Source organism: Tyto alba, unplaced genomic scaffold (genome assembly GCF_018691265.1).
Source record: "Tyto alba isolate M040663 unplaced genomic scaffold, T.alba_DEE_v4.0 Super-Scaffold_9, whole genome shotgun sequence".
NCBI classification, from domain to species: domain Eukaryota; kingdom Metazoa; phylum Chordata; class Aves; order Strigiformes; family Tytonidae; genus Tyto; species Tyto alba.
Genome location: NW_024881330.1, coordinates 23248157 through 23254330, shown reverse-complemented (window position 1 = coordinate 23254330; position 6174 = coordinate 23248157). Strand labels below are relative to the sequence as shown.

Genomic DNA, 6174 nt, shown 5'->3' with positions numbered 1-6174 from the left:
AGCGGGGCCATGGCAACGGCGAAAGGCGCGAGCACGAGCTCGCGCCTCCCCGCCCCGCCCCCCGGGCGCGCCGCAGGGCGGGGGCCTCGCCAACCGCCGCGGGCGCCGGCGGCGCGCGGGGCCGTCGGGACACGCCTGGAACCCCCCCCGCCCTCCTCACCTCAGGACTGCGGAGCCGAAGCTGTGGGGGGGGTGCGGGGGGGCTCCCCTTCGCCCTCCCCCCTCGCCCTCCCCTGCTTCCGCCGCTTGGCCGGCGGAGGAGATCGGCGGCGGCGGCGGAGCTGCCCCCGGGCCTGCGGCGCCGGGCGCCGTGTGGGAATGAGGGGGCGGCACAGCGTAATGCGGCCGTGGGTTGCGCGTGGGGGTCACCCCCGCCCCTCCGTTTACCCCCGGCGACCTCGCCTGGCTTTGGGTTTTCCACCAAGGTTGAGTTTTTCCACTTCCCTCGCCCCCCCCCGCCCCCCGCCATGTCAGGCCCCCGCGGGGACCTGGCGGAGCGTCCAGCACCGTCCCCGTGGCAGGGCCGCTGCGGTGGGGGCCGGGGTGGGAGTGAGCCCCGGGGGTACCGAGGGGACGGGGGCTCTCCCAGTGCAGGCGGGGCTGTGTGCCGATGAGAACGTGCTGACAGGAGTAGCAAGACTATTAAAATAATAAACATTGCCGTTGTTGGAATTTTTTTTTTTTTTTTGAAAAAGGAGTGTTTCCCAAAGGTGTTCAATGCCTACACTCATTTGTCCCCTTTCTGAACGGCTTGCCCCACCTCGAAGCCCTGGTTTGGGTATGCGGTGTCCTGAACTCTCCCATGATTTCTCCTGGGCCCTCGGATCAGCACTGTCTCACGGAAATAAGATGGAGAAAGCGCCTCGATACATTTTTTGAAAAGGTTCAGGTAGGGAGATTTTCTCTTCCAGACTCACATTGTATCTGGCAATGCCATGGAACAGGAGCATCTCCAGCAGGAGAGGGATGTTCCCTCCCAGGCTTGTGCCAGACTCTTGTGCCTGTGGGAGACCCTGGTGAGTGCTCCCTTCAGTGCCAGGTCTCATGTAAAACCTCAGGCTCTGGTCAGGAGGTCAGTTACTGTATCCCAGCTGCAGAACTGTGACTGGAAATCAAGCAGCGGCAGCAGCTTTCCAAGCAACTCCTGCTCAGATCACAAACACTCGCTTGACTAATCATTAAACGCAACTCGTGCAGATACAGCCACGGCGCAGGACGGGCATGTATTGATGCGGACAGGGTTGTAAAAATCTCTTGGTGGGGGAGTATGTGGGAATAGCACAGGAAGAGTGAAGTGCTTGCTTCTCGGAAAGCAAGAGGGAGTTATCAGTATTTGCGTTCTTGACGGGTGACTGGCTGGGACCAGGTTGGTGCAGTACCAGAGAAAACAGCGTCAACAGGTTCTCCTGCAGATGTGCTGCCTTCTGCCTCGTGCCTCCTAGCCCTGCCTGTACACCTCTCTGCCTTTTCCAGGCACTGCTGGAGTAGCTTCTCGGCATGTTCCTGGCCTTCCTTCCGCCCTGCACTCATGAAGTGACTGTAGACCTGAGAGTGTGATAAAGTGACCAGAATGGGGGTTTTATTTCTAAATCTTCGAAACAATGATCCTGTGTTTTGACTGAATATCAGAAAGCTGCTATTTTAAGCTCTACGTGACAGAACTGACTTTTTAAGAATAGGGCTTTTTTTTAAATTTACCCTTAAAATTGTATCATATAAAGGACAGTTAGGTTTTCTGTGGTGGCATTTTACCCACAGGGTTTGTTTAAGGATCTCTTAATACACTTTCTCATGGCCTAAGACATATGTTGGGGCTTGTCATAACATACATTTTTCTCCATATAAGTTTTGTCCAGCAACTTCTGCTATCTTAGACACTGATTTAACAGTGGGGTACTTTTTTTTTTTTTTTTTTTACTTTCATATCAGTTCTAGTGCCTTCCATTTACTCCAAGGTTTAATGAATTTCTCTCACGTTCCTGTGGAATATTGCTGGAATGCTTGTGAAGAGAGCTAAAAAAAAGCAAAGTGGGCAATATTGGGTAGAGCAAAGCTCACCAGAATTTACTAGCTGTGTCAGGTGAGAACATCACTGTTGCTTAATTTAAATGTGAAGAAGAATGTCACCTTCCTTTTTACTTTCCCAGTGATGCTTTGTTGGGGTATACAGATACAGAGGAGTTCGTTTTTGAAACAAGCATTGTAAGGCTCAGGTTCATAATGTATTCCAATACACAATGCTTCTTCATCTTATCTGTTTTTATTTTTTACCACTATTTTCCACTTTAGGAAGCAATAGGAGGAGAGCTTGAGAGCTGTGCTTGAACACAGATGGTATGATGGCACAGCATTTGCTGCGACTTGCTTCAAGTTATGTTACAGAGTTCATTTTTAACATAAGCTTTAAACCTCTATTTTGTAGAAAAGTCTCACTGAAATGGCAACCACCCAAATGTAGACTATACGTTTTCAGAGGTAGTTGAATATTTTGTGGTAATGTGATGAAAAATTAACTGATACAGGAAAAATAATATTCCTTAGAAGTGCATAAAGAATCCAGACTGAAGCATACATTAGATGAAGCACAGGTATGTATTGTGTTTTGATATCTGCAGGAAATACAGGGGGGAGCTGCTTGTGAAGTAGGCTGCAATACTGTAGGCAGTGTTAATAGTTTTGTGGAAGGAAAACATCAGCCTTTCCATTCAGTCCTTTCCATTATTTCTGGTTTTGGAGTAAATGGAACGTCTCCTGCGACAACGCTAATTGCCACTAACCATAGTTTTTGTTTGCTAACAGCCTCATATGTCAATAGATGCTGCACTGGTTCCCCTTTAAGTGGGCTATTTTTGCCAAACACCATTTCCACTCCTCTGGATTTCATGAACGCTGCCATTTGAAACAGATCCAAGGAATTAGACATTACTCACCTTTGCATATGCTGTCTCTTGAACAGATACTCTCCTGCTGTCTTCTGTTCTTATATTTCCTGCACTCTTCCCCCTGTGTGGAATGTTTTATTTTGTCTTTCTTATTGCAGTTTTGACCAGGGAACTCGGTCTCTTTAAAAGACAGGCTTTAAGCAGTTTCCCTTTTCTTCAAATGCATTTTGCCTGCTGCCCTCCATACAGCTTTTTGTTCGATGACTTGCACTTTCACTATCTCAGGCTGTCAGGAGTACTTGTCTGCAGCTAGGAGCAAAAACTCATTTTTAGAGTTAGACACATTTGCATACAAAAGTAGATATATGTGTGCTTATTTACAGTCATTCTTACTTTTGTTTCTTATATGAAGTGGAAGAAATGGAGAGGCCGGGGGGGGGGGGAAAGGGAGAAAATGACCCCAGATATCTTTTATTCTCCCTCTAATACAGCATTTAGTTCTTTCTTCTCTCTCATCTTTTCTCCCATAAGTGCTTTCTTCCCTGTGCTTAACCCCATTTAATTAAAAGTTGATGGGTAGCAAACCAGGGTTACCCACACCCTAGAAGAGGATGTCAGGGTTTTTGGGGGGTTACCCTCACACAGGCCAGGGAAGGCAGTCCAGGAAGTCTGTAGGAATAGCTCTTGAAAGTCAGCGAATGCTGTCAGGACTGGAAGGCACAGCGGTGGTTACTCTTGGTGCTAACCAGGCTACTGCTAGAAAATGGAGATGTTCTGACTGACTTTTTTTTTCCCCGGGGAACAGGAAAATGGGGAAGGGCAGCCTAGCAAAGGGCATTTCTTTGGAGACCAGGAGATGATTCTGCAAATCTACAGCCTGTGAGGGAAAAAAAGAAGAGTTGACAGCTCTGTTGTGTGCTCCTGCTGTCAGGAGCTACTTTTCCAAAAGCTGCTTGCTCAAAAGCCTGACTGTTGTGACTGTTACATACCTTTCTGTGTTGGTTCTCAGGCCACAAGATTATACTGTGTATAGGAGTATTCTTACGCAACCTTTGTGTGCTTCTGCAGGGCTTTGATTTCTTGCCCTCCACTTAGCAAGAGCAAGATCGTCGGAGTATTGCCACCTTTCTGGAATAAAACATTATTAACATTTTTAGGAATATGTCCTAGCTGTCTTTACTTCTTTCTCAGCCACAGCCTGTGATTTACAAGCAAAACCTAAAACTCTGCACGAGGGAACGAGGTCTTTCATTCCCCTCTGTAGTCTGAAGGTGCTTTTGGGTCAACTGACACCCTTTCTCCTCAGGACACTCTTGTAGCTTGATCCATCTGAGAGACTTCAGCGAAGATGGATGCATTTCAGACTTGGCTTTTCTTTTTTGTTCCTTTTTTACTCCTCCAGTGGTCTAAAATGAGTCATATTCTGACTCTCTGTCAGGTGCCAGTGATAAAACATACAAATTGTGGATAAGGCTGATATTTTCCATCACTGGGTGGAAAATATTTAGAGCTGCAGGATCTCACATGGGCTTTCTCTCTGCCTCATTGAAGATGTCCTCAGAACCTTCTCTAACCTCCTCACCTGCCTTTCCATGGTCTAGTTTTATAAAAAATTACACATTTTGCTGAAGAATCAAAGTACCAGTGAGTCCTGCAGAAGTAATCCCATACCTTGGATTAAAATCCTCAAATGATTTTGTATATGGACTGGTTTAAGTATATCTATATTAGAGAGTTATTGCATGGTTGGAAGTGTCCCCAAGGATGATTCCTTAAGATTCAACTGTCAGTAAAATGCAAAGGTCATTTTCACAAAAATAATTTTTAAATGTTTGCAAACATCTTGTCACCAAAGTGACAAGTATCCAGGGAGGATGTCAGAATACCTACCAAATAAATGGCGTAGAAGTGATGAATTATAAGTTATCACATTTCGTGATTCTGAAAAAAAGCACTGTAAAATGGGAACTTCTTTCACAGAACTTGTCACCAAATGAAGAAGATAAATCAGCACTGCTCTTCCTACTGACCTTTCTGAGAAAGGAAGCTAGATGCTGCTCTTCCTTGTTTAGAAAAAGCTCCTGAAAGGTATGAAAGACTAAGTTTGCATGGGGGTCACTACGAGCTGAATTTAATCTAAAGAACTTTTACTTCTGACATTTAGTGTATGAGATGGGGGAGAACATCAGGACCTGGCTGCACTTGAAGGGCTGCAATGACTTTCAGTAACCAGTTAGCCGGAGGGAGAGTTTGAGAGGTCTGGGTGGCGAGGCTGTCATGTATGTATAGGTCCATATATGAATCTCATTTGGTTTCTTTCACTGTAATGTTTAAGGGTGTTAGTTAGTGACATAGTTAATATAAAAGTGTGTAAAAGTATGTAAATTCTTGAATTGCTGAAAGCTCATTTTGAAAACAGGCACCTTAACATTGCTTTGGATGGATCTACTTTCCCATGGAAAATTCATTTTGTTTCTGCACCTGAGATGATTTTACAATAATAGATGAAAACTTCAAGGCTGCACGGAATAACAAAGTTCATCACTCTTGAATAAGGTTGATTAATCAGACTATTTTGAGATGAGTGTTTTAGTGATGCTGCTGCAGTCATCAGGACGATGGAGAAATCAAATGAAATATCTCCAACATCAGTAACAGAAAGGAGATATAACATGAGTGTTTGAAAACAGTTGGCTAGACAGAGGCCTGCAAGTGGAATATATGTGGTTTATATATTATGATTTTATTACATTATCGTTCCTAACTGATTGCCCAACTCTGAGGTATTTGTCTGTCTTCCAAAGATACACTGAAATAGTGTATTGCATATGTTTTATTCTCCATTTGTCCCTACAGGAAGCAAGATGGATGGTGCCAAAACGGGCGTGCTTTGCCCTGGGATGGGTGAAGGCGGTTGGCCACCCGCTCCACTGGGAACACCGACTGAACGTGGGTCCTCCAGGGCTGGGAGTACGAGTTCGACTGAATTTCTTATGGTGTTGATAAATTAACTGTGCATCCATTTTATCCCAGTCCTCCACACAGGACTGGATTACACCCTGAATTACTGAATCCGGAGTAATTCTATTGGTTTATAGATTAAAACAGTTATTTTCTTTTTGCAAACAATAGCTTTGGGGATTTGGGAACTTGGAACTCTTTTTAGCTTGTATTAATTTCCGTTATGTGTAACTGCTCTTGAGTGAGCAAGATAATACTTTAAAAGCGTTACCAGAAGAGACAGGATGTCTTGAAGCAAACTTGAGACTAACATCATTCTATTATACCTACT

General features: G+C 45.2%; 1 long non-coding RNA gene across 1 annotated transcript; it reads left to right on the top strand.

Annotated features, from left to right (window-relative positions):
• Positions 1-11: 11 nt before the first annotated feature.
• On the top strand, positions 12-5934 carry LOC116960463. The gene is made up of 3 exons (XR_004406415.2): positions 12-889; positions 4863-4970; positions 5739-5934. It is a non-coding gene; the product is annotated as an uncharacterized LOC116960463 (long non-coding RNA).
• The last annotated feature ends 240 nt before the right edge of the window (positions 5935-6174 follow it).